This window comes from Amyelois transitella, chromosome 16, assembly GCF_032362555.1.
Source record: "Amyelois transitella isolate CPQ chromosome 16, ilAmyTran1.1, whole genome shotgun sequence".
Taxonomy (NCBI): domain Eukaryota; kingdom Metazoa; phylum Arthropoda; class Insecta; order Lepidoptera; family Pyralidae; genus Amyelois; species Amyelois transitella.
This window is the reverse complement of record NC_083519.1, coordinates 10,782,351-10,800,742: the sequence shown is the minus strand read 5'-3', so window position 1 is coordinate 10,800,742 and position 18,392 is coordinate 10,782,351. Positions and strand designations below refer to the sequence as shown.

At 36.5% G+C, this 18,392-nt stretch overlaps 1 protein-coding gene across 2 annotated transcripts in view; it reads right to left on the bottom strand.

The window, feature by feature from the left end:
* Positions 1–17,851, bottom strand: part of LOC106139592 (lachesin) — a 68,217-nt gene extending 50,366 nt beyond the window's left edge. Inside the window, exon 1 of one of the 2 annotated variants that reach the window (XM_013341066.2) lies at positions 17,549–17,851. The gene's annotated coding sequence lies outside the window, so the exon portion shown is untranslated. The remainder of the gene's footprint in view (positions 1–17,548) is intronic. The other variant, XM_060948527.1, reaches the window with a different exon arrangement.
* Positions 17,852–18,392: the final 541 nt, after the last annotated feature.

Genomic DNA, 18,392 nt, shown 5'->3' with positions numbered 1-18,392 from the left:
GTTAGTCATCAAACCAAAGTTCATAAAAATGTCAATAATACATGACCGCAGTAAAATTTGAACCTCTACTATCATGTATTTTCAACCTTCCCTATTTCTGCCGAAATTTACACAAATATTAAAAACGCATGTCTACCCGCTCAACAAGACGTTATGTGGGGCTCGAAACCACAAAAAAAAACCAAATGCTGCCAACACCAACAGAATATGAAAAGATTAAATATTTATTATTGTAGGTTTGTTATTTACTTTTGTAGGTTGATATAATAGCTACTGCAGTTCACGCAGCCTCAGAGAAAGGTCCCAGATCACAGCTCATAACAAAGCAGGTGACCCATTGTTCTGGGCGGGCGGGGTGACCGCACACTGCGAGTGGCTCAACAAACTCGTGTTGTTGCTCGCGCGTTGTTACAACAACAACAACAATGCGACCAATGACTCGCGCACACTTCGCCGGCGGAGCACGAAATAAATAAAAAGCGAACGTAAATACAGCTTCAAAATCTCTGATATTTTACACAATTCTATTACAGTTTTGTATAAGCCAGTAAGTGTATAAAATACAGAGAAAATTGTGCAAAATCATGGCGGTAAATTATTCAAGTACATGTAATTAGCGGGTGTACTTGTTCAACTTACAAACTTGAACTTGTTTTCATTACAGTATGATTTTTCTAACTTTATTTTACTTAATAACTATTTCAATAGAAATTTCAGAATATATTTTTTGTACGAATAAAAGACGTATAAAATTAGATTTAAAAAAACGTTAATTACCATAGTTCCGTTTTTTTCACGAGGAGTTTTGTTGTTTTATAATAATGCATTTGTGAGTTTTGCTTTATGAAAGCCCTGTTTTAATACAGTATAATTTAGGGAATTTCGTGTAAAGATAAGTTAAAATTAATAAGTTTTAAGCCAAATAGCTGACCGTGGCCATTCAGTCTTTTTAAGTCTGTTAGCTCTGTCTACTCCGCAAGGGATATAGACGTGACCATATGTATGTATGTACAAGTTTAAAGCTAGTTCAAAGTTACCTTCTAAATGTGGATGAAATGTCAAATAATATCTCTATCAATAGTTGCAAATACTACGTCTATGTTACGTACATAATTAAAACAGAGCCCGAGAACAAGACTAACACGTAACAGTAAGTAGGATAGGTTAAATCCAGGGATAATGACAGGTTGCTATACCTAAGAAATCCAACTAATAAACCCTTACCTAGCAGATATTGGCTAAAAATGTTTGTCATTTTATAGAACTATAGCACAGAAACCTAGGTCAAAAGAAAGTGTCGTAATAAATATAGAATTGAACTGTCAATGCGAGCTTATATTAATGGTAACTGCATAATATAGTACGCACATGACACACTGCACGCGCTCCGCCAGACAGTCCGGCGTCTTGGCGGCCGGGCCGGCCGTGCATAAATAATGCACCAATAGCGAGCGGTAATCACTTTCATGTTACGGCAGAGTGACCGCTGTTCTTTTGTTTAATGTGAAAGTCTTGTTGTTTTCTTTTAATTTAATTAGAAATGCCGTGTGATTTCCGGCTCTTTAGAATAGAATTACTCTATATCCTTCCCACGGATGTCGTAAAACGCGGTTCAGGGATATGCTTGTACACTCAACCCTCCCTTGAGATCCCTCTTTTAGGCGATGGGTTAGGAAACCTGTCACTATTCGAATCATAAATCCATCATTGAGCCATACAGCTGAACGTGGAATTACAGTCTTTTCAAGACTGTTGGCTCTGTCTTCCTGACAAGGGATATAAACATAACTATTAGTTACACATACGTTCAGCCTGGTACAACGTATAATCTCTTAATTATTACAGCGTATTTCAAGGTGATTTGTAGTCATCATTTAAATATGAATTTTGACGAAGTTTGACGGTAAATAGTAATTAATTAACTTCCATACCATATGCTTTCACATTTATTTATGATCTACATATAGGTATGATGTCTTTTTCCCTTACGCGGTAGACAGAGCCAACAGTCTTAATTATTAAGATTCAAGAGACTAGTTTAAATATTAGTATTAATAGTAAATAGAAATGATAACATTAACTACTATTCATGTTAGCAAAAATTTTGATAAACGCAATTCAAAAGCAAGAAAATAAGTAAGAAGTCGTGAATCAAATCGAATGCGAACGACTTGCTCCCGGTCCCGGAGTTATGTGTTCCCGGAACTCCCGCAACTAGGACATCTATACTAATATTATAAAGCTGAAGAGTTTGTTTTGTTTGTTTGTTTGTTTAAACGCGCTAATCTCAGAAACTATTATCCAAATAAATATGTTTATTACTTTCGGCTTTTCATGTAGACTAAAATTGCCATTTACAGTATATAAATCAGACGAATACGTTTTGAGATATAGTCGTTATAAGCAATTTGCAGCGAAACATTTAATACGGTGAACCAGCGTTCTTTCTAATACGCGACCGCCTGACCGAAGCCGAAGAGGAAAAAGCCGAGGAGGATGTTTGCAAAAATAAATATGATGCCCAAAATAACTATTCCACGCGGACGAAGTCGCGGGCACAGCTAGTTAATGAATAAAGTTCACCGCCAGCCGCGAGCCCGCGACACGACTCGGGAACTCATCCTTGGAAACTGAAACACTAGTTTATTGCTACATTTTTTAAGGTGAAATAAATCAAATTAAGCGTTTTTATTTCTGTTTTTTTTTCTGCTTGGCGAAATAAAATAAAAAATTCTGCGTTTCTTATTTTTGTTTTCTTTACTGCTTGGCGAAATAAAATAAATGTCACATCTTAGTACTTCTTGCAAGCAAATTGATTTTTCATTCTCATGGCAATTTCGAGAAATTATCACTGAGGGCCAAAATTTCAGCTTTCTATGACTGGGTTAAACGTTAAATTATCAATAATAAAACAAAACTAGTGTGAGCAGGATCTCAGATCATCCAGGTATATAATTCCTTATTCAAAACATCTCCGAAACGTATAAAGCAACATAAGATTTTCAATCTCTTCATTGTAGCTTTCCTACAAGTATTAGTCTACGAGATGCTACAATCGTCGTAGCTGCTACGAGCATAATTTTCGTAGCGAAGCTACCAATGGCTACGAGCTTCGTAGCGCATTAGACCGTGACGTCGACTACTCGTTGCTTGGTTTTTGCAGAACCTCTTAATAGTCTGTACTTTATGTCATAGGTCTCTCGAAGAATAATAAAAATATCTCGTAGCACTTTCATTTGGAACAAATCCACAATCAAATGGTATACAGAATTGTATTTATAACGTAACGAATAATCTCATTATCTTGCTTGCTTGAAGTTTTCACAAAAAATTAAAACAAGAAGGTGTAAACCAAAGAAAACTTGGCTTGATATCGTGAAGATGATAGAGATAGATCCGGTAGTAAAATAGGCTATTTTTATCGGGATTCCCAGTTTATCAATGCAAATTCTTATATTGTATCCCTCGACGTGCCAAACTTGTGTGTCGATTAATGCTGAATCGATAGTGAAGGTCCAGCACTGCAGTGACCGAGTGCCTCATCGATCTGAGCCGGCCGCCGGACACCTGCCGTCCTGTCCAACATCTCACCCGGATGTTCTCCCTCACCCCCCATTGCGTCACTCTCTGGAATATAGATAGAGAGGTTAGAGAGGTGGGTAATAAAAAGTGCATTTGAAATATGTGATGGACTCTTAAACACATTAATTAAATTACGCCTCTACCCCGGAGGGGTAGGCAGAGAGATCTCTGCGTACTTAAAAACATACATGATCATAAAATTCGAAATGATATGTTTCCGACGTACGAAGCTTTTACAAGTAAACCTAACCTATAATGGGACATGGTAAAAACTACATTCAATTATTATGGCAATTACATTGGTTACGACATTCAAGGGAAAGTATAGAGTGGTCGTATTCAAAAGTGTTGGGAACCACACAGCATAGGAAAAAAACAAATCTCCTTTTATAATAATTTGATTGCGTTTGACCTCAATCTGACCAGTGTTATAAGACAATATAACGTGCAGTCATCTTGTATGTTTATTAAAAAATTGCAATAAAAATTAAATTTACTCAATATCTGTCGGATAACTGAGATAAGAAACCCTTACTTTACATATTATATCAGTTACAAAAGACCCCTTCAAGATCGTTTGCCTAATAGTCACCATCCCCTCCGTACGTGACGCTCGGCCGGAGATGGAGCGCGGGGAGCCGTGTGATGGAGTGACGTGTCAAGGCTCCGCACTCGAGTTATGAAATGTAAACAGGAGCCGAAGTAGGAGTGATGCGCTAGACGGTAACAATGGACGATCACAATCATTTTTATCTTGTGTTGCAATTGTCATGTAAGAAAAAAGAGAGAAAATAAAAATGACTAATTTTTAGTCCATAACTTGCGGAGCAGAGTGCAAGTCGCAAGATGGAACAGTCTGAATTAATCGAGTTACCAAATACCAAAAACCTATTTGTGCATCGCAACTAGAACTGGAATATTAAATTAAGTATACATGTAAATGGGGCACACAGGTAGGACACGACGAACCTACCTTAATCAACATACTTATAGTCGCGTCTATAGTCTTGAAAAGACTAAAAGGCCACGCCCAGCTGAATATGCCTTAATGATTGAATTGAGATTTACTAGGTTACTAGCACATCGCCTACAAGAAGAATCCCAACTTTATAAGTCTATCTGACTTCCTTTAGACGCCTTTTACATCCTGGTGAAAGGTCAAGGTTACAATAAACCGATTAGCTAGAAAATAGTGATTGAGTGAGGGATCAAGCGAAAGAACTATGCAATCTATGCATAGATCATGACAAGTGGAAAAATTAGGTCTCTGTCTACTTCTTTGGGAAAGAGGCGGAATTGTAAACGAGTATATGAATTAAAAGGAAAATACTGTACACTTTAATTTAATTCCTTTATAACGTTTTCACAGATATTTACTTTACAATTGGTGTCAGTGGCAACAGTTCTGAGAGATGAGCCGCACTGCCCGTCGTCTGCGGCGGGCTCGGTGAGGCGCGCGTCTCACAAACTATTTTATTGACGCTCTCAAAATTCAGCGATTTATCAATAATTTTATGGAGTTAATGTTTATAGTACGTTAAAAACTTTTTTCTCCACACGTACACATTCATCACGACTTTTTTATTATGGCAAAAGGCCAATAGTTCCTAGACTTGAAGGCTACCCTTAATGATGGATTGATATTTAAAGAAGATAGGTTGCTAGTCCATCCCGTTAAAAAGAGGAAACTTGAACTTATCATTTCCCTTGATTAACTTTTACAATCTGCACGGGAAGAGACACAACTAGCACACGCTATGCTTTTACTACGCTACCAAAACAGCGTAGTGGCTTGCATGAGATGAATACGCCCTTAGTAACCTTTTACGACAAAAGAAATGGAGTGGGCCTATTCTTACCTGCCAAGATGCAAATATCACAAAGTATTTTTAAATATAAACCACACATACATAAAACTACGTCTCTTCCCCCGAGAAGTAGGCAAAGACAGCACTATAACTTCTTCCACTATAACCTATTTTAAAAAGATATGAATATTCAAGTAAATCTTCGAAGTTATGTGACATCACGTGAAGCTTGAGAAATCGCGAGGAGTAAGTTTATTTTCATTTTAAAACGAACGCAAACTTAATAAAGTAGACTTCTAGTTCATGTAAAGTTACAACGTAGTTAAATGTTCTTAAAATCTCATAAGATTCCGTACAGTTGCTTAATAAATACAACTTAGTAACAGTTTCATCACTAGCCTGTCAAAAGTCGTGTTAGTGTTGTGTGTGTCTCTATTTTATCTCCATTAAAACTCACTAGGCTCTTACCTTATTTATGGAGATAAAAATACACACATTGTGTAGTTAGTGTAAAATAGTAACACACACAGTGAGTTAATACTCACTAGGCTTTAACCTTATCTATGGAGCTGAGCGATGGCTTAGTGATGGAATCACTTGATGCCAGGGTGCTGGCTCATAGCTAACGGAAGAATCCCAAGTTCATTAGTCTTTGATTCACTTTTACAATCTCTTCTCGCGAAGAGAAGTAGTTAGACACAACATGTTTTGCTTCGTATCTACTAGACCAGCATCAAAACATGAATGGGCTTATCCTCTTCCTAAATACGAGTATTTACGGGACAAATTACATTGATTGAGTTAACCTCGAAGTAAGTTCGAAACTCGTGTTATGAGACACTTGCTCAACGATACCTAGATAAACATTTGGCCGGGATTCGAACTGGAGACCTACACTTATTACCGCTGCGCCACAGGGGCCGTCAAATTTAATAAAGAAGGATGGCACTCGAGCTTATTTTCGGTACATTCTTGACATTTTGTTAAAATAAAATCAACCAATGAGAAGCCTGAAGCACTCTTGAACACGCTCGGTTCGTGCGCACATAAAGCTACTTCAGTGTTGCTAGCCTCGTTGTTTTTATTTTACCCTTCGCTTTGGGAATTCGTGTTTAATCACCCCTGGATGAAGACAACACTCCAATAATACTAATGTTCATGCTTCAAAAATTAGGTTGAGTAGAAAAAAAATGAATGTCAATTTTGCATCGTAAAAAAAGGAAAAAATATTTTTCAGAAAACACAAAAACAAACATAAAAATACAAGTATGTTTGAATTTAAGTTACCGAAAGAGCACCGTCACAGCATAATGCTGGCTGTCAACAACACGAAATATAATTAAAAATAATATTATTATAATATTTTTTTATATAATTTTTAATTAAAGAAGTAATCAACTATTTTTAATTTTTTAGGAGTGTTAAGATTTTGGTTACATTAATCTTGCACTAATGAATGATCGCGTTTTATCTAAAGCCAGTAAAATTTGTATCAGTTATCCAAGAATTACCGTTAATACAAATTACAACTCGTCCAGAACTCCAAAAAGATGTGTAAAAAGACGAAGTACAAATATTTATCCACTGATAAATCAACTCAAGACTTCTAAGTTCTTCTTCTCAATTTAAGAGCTAACTCTTGTCGGTGGAGTTAAGTGGAGCATCCTCCATTCATCACTTTTCTTCGTTAAGTAACGCATTAATAATTGCGCTATGGAAGTCAAACGAAAAGAAATGAAAATTTGTGTGCAAGCGCTTTCATCAAGCACCGCGCAACACTTCAGTCGCTCGCGGTCGCCCGTGACATCGCGCGAGGCGACTACACAAATTGTGGCGGTCGCGTGTAGTCGCCTCTAACTACCGCCATTACGATAGAAAGATAAGCCAACATCGATCAGCCGAGACAAAACGCGGTTTAATGTGTGAACCCAGCTATTAATCGCACAGATTTTATCGATAAACACTGTTGATGAATTGTTAGGTAAAGAGGACGATTCGTCAAAGGTTTCGTGGGTCATTAGCTGTGTTGTATTCTAGAACAGTAATCTTGAAAGTGGCAATATATATAATTTTCTTTCCTTTATTTTGCCTGTGATCGAAGGATTTGTATATAGCATCATCAGATAACGCTTCATGAGTGAGTCATGGTAAACCTCATAAATATAATCCTCAAGACTAGACTCGCTTAGTAAAAACATTTTGCGTCTCCTACATAATATAAGTGATATCTTAGGTATAAACTCAATTTTGAATAATTGACTCTTTTTACTGACCTAAACTTTTCCATAACGAAACGTAGCCCACTTGTACACGTGCTGTTAAATTTAAGTTAATTAACCCTAACACAACATACCATTATATTTTAACATTTATAACCATAATAAATGAAGAAATACCTTGAATTACAATCAAAAGTAAAATTGATGATAAAGAAATCCGGACGACGTTTGTAAATGAGTCACAAGTCAAAACAAAACGCCATCTACATAGTTATTAATCGTCGAAACGTTATCATGACTAATTGTACCACTGAACTAAACTGTAGTTAGAAAGGATACAAATGAGTCGAATACAACTTGTATTTAACTAGCTGTTACACGAGTTATGAGGTTTAGCTATGCAACATTTTTGCGATTTTTGATGAGTTAGACAGAGATAGTAGATTTTCACTTGCTATGGTTCTTACAAAAGCGGGAAAGGAAACATCTGATGAAGGATAAATGTAACTTGATCAAATTGGGATGTTTTAGTAGTTAATAAAATAAAGTATACTCCAAACCGAGAAGCAACCTAATGGTGCCACGCCACAAATATTCACAATAAAAGCTGTTAGAATAAAACAGAATAGATTTATTTTCAAAATTGTCAAATAAACAATAACTAAAGGTTTAAGGTGTTCATTTGAATGAAACTTCTGACCCCTTTCAGATTGATATATCCTCAGAAGCTAAGTATAATATGTCGTGAAGGGCTCTCATGAGGTGACCCCTTTGAGATCCTTTCAAAGTATAAAGGTGATTGAAGAGACCTCGACATTTGGAATGAACTGGCCGATATCTTGTCATCACATATCTAAGAGGATCTGATCTTTACTCACGTGGTTTTAGAGAGCCAAAGATCGGTTTTAAGGTATTTTTTGTTGGATGTGGCTGAATACAAAAGTTTGAATGAAGTACTTTAAACAATTTTGATCAAATACAAGACGACTATGATTTTTACTAGGTATTTCATTTTGTATTTTCTGGCAAACCAATTCGGACAAGGACAAGATGACACATAACACCTTCTCACGGAGGAGAAGGCATAGACTACATCTTTCCACTTCCCACGATTTGTGCACATTCTTCTGTTATATTCGTCTAGGCGTTTTCTTTGCAGCGTTCCCATTCCCATATGGTGTTATATGAAAGATAAATAGTCTGGAACCATGAAATATTCATACCTCTTCAGCTCCACAATGTGAACGAATGAACATGTCATTTTTTGCCAGCAGCGCGAGTGTTCCAGGCGGCAATTAATGCGCGAACACACTCCAAACTACGAGTGACGTCATTACACGGTGACGTCACTATACGAGAGCGTTTCATGAGATTAATGTTGTGGCTTGTTCGGCTTTATTTCAAACAGGTGTATTTTAAATACAGTTTCGAATGATAAACAAGGTTCCACATAAATAGGTGGTGTTAGCGTCGGATGTCGTTAAGATGTCCGATTCAAAAAAGCCTGATAGCGAGGCACAGACTCAAATCCAAGCCTGGACACGTAACACTATCTTGAGTTATGTAAATTAGTCCGAGTGCTAACCAACGATCTCATAGTGAGTGAAACATCGTGAGGAAACTGGCACATTCAGGAAAATAGACGCATAGGTTGCCCGCGAGTAACAACCTGACTTGGCCAATCACGGAACATGATCAAAGGCATCACGGGCTCCTCCCCTGACAGATGGAAATAACCGAGAAGAGACCGCCAGAGGAAAGAATAAGACTGTCGAAGGTGACTTTAACATAACAATATACCTATAGCAGAAATCTAAATATAATAACCTCATTTTTAGAGCATTTTGAAAGGCCAGACTGTATTCCAACACAATAAAAGCGGTTCTCCAGAGATTACATTCAGAGTGAGCCAGGATCCGCCTTATCTCCGACGAGGTTATCGCGACAGTGGCGCCGCCCGCGGAACAAAGGTACAGATACGGCCGGCAGAGGCCGCTATCGTCGCTATTGTATTGTTATTAATTGCTAGACAAACTGGCTCACCTCTATTCATTTAAATTGTATGAAATGTCAAGTGGTTAAACAGTCTAGGGCTAAGAAATGCAGTTTCAGGTATAGGGACCGATTTTTACGTAATCGAAAACGTTTAATGTGTAGATTCAGAATGATATGAGGAATTTATATTCTTGGATGAACTCACGAAAAAAAGCACCGGGCCGAATTAATTTTTTATGTCATCAAAAACAAAAAAAAATCCCATTTCATCTCAAACTACAAGATATCGCGTACTCTAAACGATATAAGAAGCTCATTTAAAAGTACTTAGCACATAACGTCGATGTATGTGCCGGCGAGAGCTTATAAAGCACTATATTTCTGTAAGCTCGTGAAGGCAGTATTACGGGCCATCCATCACGGCCGCCTCTGCTTCGGAATATCATTTTTATTCGGAGCTCATATTACCATAAAATAATCAATAACGTGTAATGTTATGATAATTTAGCCATTGGTAATAGGTTGGTTGAATTTAACTTAGATTTTTAAGGGAATTTTAAAGGTGATCTCGGATTAAATTTATTATATTTTATTTTGAATATTTATCCAAATTATCTTTGAAACTTTTATTAAAAACTTGATAACTCAGCAGTAGTACTTTATATTAATAATTTTGTAACAGAATTTTGATAGTTTGAGATGAAATGGAATATTTGAATGTCACAAATTAACATACATATTAATGTTTTATAAATATTTAAAATTTTCAATCTAATCATATTCAAACTTTAAAAAAAATGCTAATAACTTCGTTTGTACCAATAAACTTAAAATATCTTGAACAGATGTTTATGGCATTCAGGCACTAATAGTTAAAACTTTCATGATGAATATGAAACTCATTCAAAAAATATTTCTATATATTTAAGTATTTAAAATACATATTCGGCTATTTAACTGAAAACAAAAACCTAAAGCATTACATTAAATTCTATATTTACTAACTTTGGTCAGAATAATAACGAATTAACATATGGCAGGTTTATTCTAATTTCATCATACAATTAAAAGCAACAATTTCAAAATAATTTAAAAGACTCATTGAAATTAATTAAACATTAGAACCTTTTTTACACTAAAAGGCTTAAAAAACAACAAAATGAAATATTCACAAATTCGTGGACTAATCAAACTGGTAGCAGTGAATAATTGAAGAAGTGTCCTGGTTGTCGCCGCGACCGGGCGGAGCGGCCGCGCGACAACCAGGACGCCTGGCGACAACCCATTAATTACATCCATTAGTCCCGGACCGCGCGCCTTAAATATGTAACTGTATTGGATCCGGTTAAACCATCTATCAATTTGCAGCTTATCGCTTGTTTTTAAGTCTAGAAATGATTTATGGCTTTGAAGGGTTGCTTGATGTTCAGGTAAAGTTGAAATAAAATCATTTTTAATGGAAAGGTCTCACAGTAAACACTTCAACAGTAAAAACACAAGAAAAGCCTATTAGGGTTAGGGTATATTAAAGTTGCATAAGGATACTGGACATTTTAGAGTAAATTCTAACAGAAAATTTTGGAGGTTTCCGGGGATTCTTATATCCTGCAGTGGACTATATTTACCGACGTACTTATTTATCCGTACAAGCCAGGCAGGGAGGCCTATGATCTTTTTTCTAATTGCAAATATAAATAAATATTAAGGTTGTATCACAAAAAAAAATACACAATAATAAAATTTGTACAAAATAATTTTAATCTGCCGTCAAATCTACACTGCCCAGATACCTGATTTTGTTAGTACAAGTTTAGTTCTGCGCTTTAATTCCTAGACCTGCCCTCGAGTAATGGCGCTAAAGTTGTGGCGGGACCACTTAAATCTCCATTATGTGTGAGTGTAGCGATTTGCGCCTCTAGCGCGCGGCCATTAGCGGCGGATATCAATCAGAGCGGCGGGTCATTGTTTGTCGCCCATGTGATATTAGTTAGGTTAGTTTTGACATGAAATGTGGGTTAGAGGTTTCATTGAAAGGAAAAACTGGTGTTTAAATTTCACTTAGAATATTGATGGACAATAAATTTATTCTTTTTTGTAAAAGCTTTTAGTAATAAGAAGAGTAATTTTCGAGTCACACGCCTCACGTTACTATACTAATTTGTATGCATACATAATAAAACGTATTTTTTCCTAACGTGATAGACGTATGTATCTGTATCTGGATTTTTGTATTTACCTGTATAAAGTCAAACAGCTGAACTAGGCCTTCACGTCTTTTCAAGACCCCGCAAGGAATATAGACGTGTTAATATATATGTATATACTATATATATACCTAATCCAAAGTTAACTTAGTAGCTAGCATAAACTAGGGTACTTAGTCCTGTCGTGTCACTAATTTCAGTACAGTTTGGACTTTACGTTGATAGATACAACAAACTGTATTATTTTTCTGACTAAGACTTTTTTTTAATATATATATCAATTTATTTCAACTAAATGATTCGTATCAACAAGATCGCTGATTGATGATTTTCCATCGCTTTGAATTCAAGTTTTTATTTCTTTCAGATAAAACGGAGTACAGAATGTGTCTTCTTAAAATAACGCAAATCTTTATTGACTTCTATTTTATTCGCAATCTTAAAGGATAAAACGAATTTCGTTGGAATGGAATTAATTTATTTTAAAAATATCACTTCTTTTTGTGAGTAGATAAGTTCTGTAAACAGTCCTTAGTTTGAACAATCTGAAGTTGATTGTTTTGAGTAATCTGTCACCACACAGTCAGGATATTTTGTCATAATTTATGTCGTACTTAATAGTAAAAACATATATACCAGTCCAAGTACAGGAGCGATATATTACCGACCGATACATTGTGCCTGTTGCAACGCGCTAGTTACCAGACTTATCATAATTTCTTTACGTTGGTTCTGCTTGTTACATGATAGTTCCTCCCCTCGATACAATGTTATACACCGACGCACGAGTCGTAAACCGAGGCGCGGCCGATCAGATTCCTATCGCGACTTCATCCAAACAAAGTATACGCGGTTGACTTGCTTGACACAGAAGAGGTTAATGCAGAGTCTCATACAGTTGATCATTTTGGGATCTTAATATACTTAAGTAAAAAAAAGAACAGCAAAAATTGTGAAAATTAAGTTTTTATAAAAAATTTAAAAATTAAGTTTACTCTTTCAGTGAATTATTTATTAATTTTCTTTAGATACCCATACTAATTGAAACGAATAATCAGCTTGAATAGTTTCAAACTATTAAGTTGAGAAAAGTCAGGTTTACTTTACTACTATCAAAATAAAATGCACATAGAGTTTGACTTGCAAAATATGTAAATCACAAAAAGCATATATTGTATATGTGTATTAATTTTGCGACTTTATATTAGCTTCTTGAGCATGGAGATAAAAAAGACATTTGAATAAGATGGTTATCTTGCAATACTGATATAATATCACGAAGCATTTATAACATCTTAGTCTCCGTACATAATTTACTGTGCGTCAGCGCGGCCGTCACAATATTTTACGACGGTAAGTTTAGGGGAGTGAAGGCTTCGGCGTAAAATCGCGTCGTAAAGAGGTTTGCGCGGCGGCGGCTTATCAACGCCGGGGGACCGATGCTCGCTGACGAGGTCCAGTGGGGGACCTTCGAGACTACTTTCTGTTGGTTTAGACCATAGTTCTGATAGAACGATATTTTTACAGCAATAGTATTTTTGTAGAATAATATTAAGTGTATGAGATCTGTACTTATAGTAATGTTACCATTCTCTAATCCTATAATCATGGGTTTATAATAAGCTGTCAACCCACCTTAAAATATTGCAGCAAGTGAAGCGTCTTCAATCTTCTTGCCAATATCTTCAAGATACTGAGCAGTACTTAGTACAGCATTAATATGTAATTCCATATTTTATAAATCATTTAGATTTTACTTGTATAGTAAACGTTTCGATCCAAGTCTTCTGCACATACCTCTATCTTTATATGCAGTTCTTAATGCATTGCAAGCGGACGTTAGTAATAGCAGGACCATCGAACGCCAAGCACACCTTAGATGGGGCCTTACGATCATTGCGAATTCTATTTCCTTCTGAAGTATTAGTGGCTTGAATAAGGAATCGACGGCTCGACTATTTTTGAAATGTCTAAAGAGATTCAAGAGGAAAATCTTTGACTTGGTTATGTGGAACTTGAGCCCAGCCCGCCAAAACTACACGGCGCCATCGCCTTTTGAATTTATGGAGGAAGCGGGTACCGATAGAAAGGCAACAAAGGTGATATAATTTAATAAATGCATTATTATCTATTAATTGTTAGTAACAATCACCGCCCATTTAAAAAAATAATATGGATCAATTACGTCATTAATTTCACTATCGATCAGGTTTTCTAAAATTTATAGTCCTAGGCTTATTGCGTGGCAATATAATATACATTCATATGAGAAATCTATTCTACATTATTTATTTTCTAGTAAACAAACAGTGCTAATACAGAATCCACATTTCACCCAAAAAATACCATTAAGATGGTATCCCAAACATCTTATAGTATTCCTTTGAAGCAAATTACCTAATTCCAAGTCAATTCCGCGCCGCATATTAGTTTATCGCGCTCCCGAAAGGGCTAATCCCGTTGGACCCTCGCAAGGAGATCCCGACCGCCCTGCAATAAGGTTAGGGCCATTCTCTTCGTACTGTCTGCTCTATTCACCGGCACTTTATTAGACCCGTCGCTCTTCGCTTGTCATCCGAGATTAGTTGGTGTTATGGCAAAGGAGTTAACAAGAATGGAATACTTAGTTAGGTGTAAATTATAGACACGAGAATAGAAAAGCGTGGATAGTTTGGTCATGTGGAGAAGATGAACGAAAACAGGCTTAATAAGCAAAATACTAATCAAATCTGATCTTTCTGATGACAGGTCAGGTCAAGAGTACCTTAAACTGATGAGTTAGCATATACAGAGTTGTGAATGTAGGTGAAGTGAAAGAAGAGTCGAGCAAGGAAGTGTGTAAGTGGAAAGATGAAATATAAGCCTCCCCTGTTTACACGATTAAAAAAAAAATGAAAAATTAGTGTAAAGACAGATTTGAGATAAATTAAAATATATTTATTGAGTTAGTTATGTTACAATTGGTTCTGTGGCACTGGCTTTCATTTTAGATATCCCTGTTTGAAAAAAAAATTGTTTAAAAATATTCGATGTTCATTTAGTTCCAGTGTCCATCTTTTCAACTTATATCCAACTCATATTTATTAATAGCTGACCTCTTAACCTTATGTTAAACTCCCGACGCATATCAAATATCTCTGGAATAACTATTTATTCTGCCAAATTAAATTGTTACTATATTTTTTAGGTTACTTATACGTAATACATTAGTCTTTTGTCTTTGTGTTTTTTACTTTGTTGTGAGGTTATGCAGAATAGTGCAAAAACCATCTCTGAATTATACATAAGTTTTACATTCGAACTCTATTTAATTTTTGTAGTACCAAAATATTCATTTCTTTATAGTACAATTTTTATCTATTTTAATTATTAATTTCATATATCTTTAGCTAAACAAATAAACGTTTTATGTTTCTTTTGACATGCACAAAAATATATCATGCGGTCTTAATACTGTGGATGTTAAAGCAATTCATCTACACAAAATACAACTACCACGAAAGTAGTTTTTTATCTTCTTTCAAGTTCGTCTTTCAAAGCAAGTTAAACTTCGCCTCCACTTTTTAATTTTCTTTTGACTGGTCAATCTGCGAGCGGTGTAGATCGGCTGCGAGCTATCGCCGGATCGGATCTACTTCTCGCTTCTTCTTTGTGAACTTTCCGCTCCGTCGACACCGCTTTGTTCGCACTTTTTCTAGATAATTTATTCTGATCTGTTGTACTGTAACCTTGGAAAAATTATCAAGCAAGGAATTCTTTGGCTAAATGAACGATCGCTCTAATCAGTGGGAGACATTACACGTCTTACATTAACGTCAATGAGTAATTTATTGCATTTTAGAGTAATAAATTATCGAAATATACGAAAAAGTCAACAATCTGTTAATTTCGCAGGTGGAGGACAAGACTAGCGCAAACGCTATCATAATAATAACGACAACAACGATTACGGTAAATGTCAGCAATTGTCACGTACTAATTTAAAATTAACGTACGTACATCATCAACTAGAGTATGATCATCATTCATACTTCTTGCAGAGCGGAAAACGTCTTCCTAGTTCATCACGACGGCCGTTATAAAGGATAGTAAACCATAGACATTGATATTTTTAACACCTCTCCAGCAAGGGCTAAGCATTTGTTGTATGAAAACTTCTTTTGTGATTAAGTATTTACATTTATCTTCTTTAAGACTAACTATTCACAGTACGTATGCACTTAAGCATCTGCTTCAATGTTATAATTAACTGGTGTGTGTTTAATTGGCGTTCTCGAAAATCTTATTTTTTAAACTGTTTTTATTAGTGAAGACCTGTAATTGGCTTTTAAATGTATAATTGAAAATCTAATGATTGTATAACTTGCTGTTGGTCATCCAAATATATAAAATACAATAAAATAAAATATCAATTTGACTGCCCGGACGATGGCGCACCTAATGGCGTGCCCAACTTATCCTAACACTTGTACACTAAAGAATCTATATGATGTGCTTGATAATGCTATATGGACGTGGACCTGATGGTCTTCGTTAGTATGATCTGCCAGATTCGCCATTAAAAAAGATGGCGCGTCCTGGTGTTAAATCTTTAACCAACCTTTGCACTGTTCGATTTTCGTCATCACACAGATTTCTGAAGTAGACAGAAGACTCAACTACAAACTAAATCGATTAATGTCTATGAGTCTTCGCCAAAATATGGAGTGTAGATATCAGTTATATGAGTAATTACGTAGTTAATCAAAGAGAGTGGTCGGAATTGAATGTTTTATTCAGCACCATCAGCGGGAAGCTAATGCCGAGGCCGCCATAAAGTTTTACAGGCGTTTCTCCGCCGCTTCAGAATCTCAATCCGCGTTCCAGCCTCTGTGCCGCTTCACACATTCGAAGTATAAATTTAACCAACTTAAGCCGCTCGTGTCGTTTGTTCAGCGTTGTTTAGCTGCGATTTCTAAGGGGATGTTATTTTCACTTAGCTTTTAAGGAAATTGTTCGAGAGATCATTTATTTTATCATTGTCTTGACGCCTAGTTTTTTTAAAAAATTAGTTTTAACATAGTTCTGGTGAGAATTGATTTCATGTAAATACTGGGCTGTTAGCGTGGCTACTTTTATTCCTGAAAATTACTAACGACTGAAGTCATGGGTAAAAGTTAGTTTACGATATAATAGTTCACATCGCCATATTTTTTTCATAACAGAAATATTCTCATTTGGCTTTGCAATTTAGATAAAAATGTTAGTTTCATCAATATAAGATATTGCGTCATATTCGTGTATTAATATAAGAGGTAAAGTCATAATCAGTCCTGTAAGTATGTGAAAAGTTTGGTGTTTATTGGACACTTACGTCTCATGATTACGACTGCTCATAAAAAAATAATATCTTTGACCGCTTTAAATTGACGAAAGAGATCATGCAATTTTTTAAGCATCCAACATTTGCAATTCGCGCCTTTCAAAATGGTGATTTTAATTTTTTACGAGATGCGAGCAATAGCCAGGTAGCTGAAATTTAATTAATTATGATTTTTGTGAGCTACATTGTTTACGCACACAATATTGTAATAAGTTTATCATTTTCGTAGTTCAAAGAGGCAATGCCGTAAAGCTTAGAAATCCGGCTCGAAGGACCATAATATCCGACGGTCCGTCAATTTGTTGGATCATAAAATGTTTCAATATCGAATAAAATGGGCCTTAACAACTAATTACATAAAGAAATAAAATCACTCACCTACATACAGCGTGAAATAACAAAATCGTCAAACTGACGAGCACTCAATCAAACGAGAGAACTCACTGCGGCTTCGGCCGTCGTCACTTCAAAGAACACCCAAACTTACAGGATTATGGAAGTGTTGCGTTTGCGACTAATCGCACAGGCTACTCACGGCGCGTCGCGCTCATCGCGCCGTCGCGCGACTCAGTCGCGGTCCGCACACACTACACTCACTGCGGTCGCACAATCGCTGGCACACGTCACGCGCGAGTCGGCGGCGGGGGAAGCGGGACACACATCGCCGACACGTGCAGTCGCCGCGGCCGGCCCGGGACACTGCCGCCTGAAACCCGCGCAACGCGGCGCGCGCACCCCGCCCCGCCCCTCACTCCCCGCTGCGCGCGCACAGCCCCCAACGATCGCCCTGAGCCTCCGATTTTTACATCTGCACTGTTGTGACATTGAAATTCAATTTTCGATTGGACGGGCCGCGACCAGCACGAGATTAGGTCTTTCAAAACCAGAAAAATCGCCAACATTACGACCACATTCCATTTATTACCATTATTCTAATGCTTTTTCCTTATCCGCAAAGAGGGACAAATGACGCCTTAGTTTTCAGTTCCAGAAAGTATCACGTAATCCGCTTAGACAAATAAAAACGCGGGCGCGCGTCTTTAAGATTCCGCCCGTATTTCAGACGGAAGTGTGCAAATTATGTGTAATAGTATTTGGAGAGCTAGTCGCGAAATGTATTTTCGTGCCGTCGTAAAACCGATTTTGAGATTTCAATAAGCGACCCTTGTTAAAATAGATTATGGGTAAAACTTAGTGAGATTGGGATTTGAGAAAGGATTTC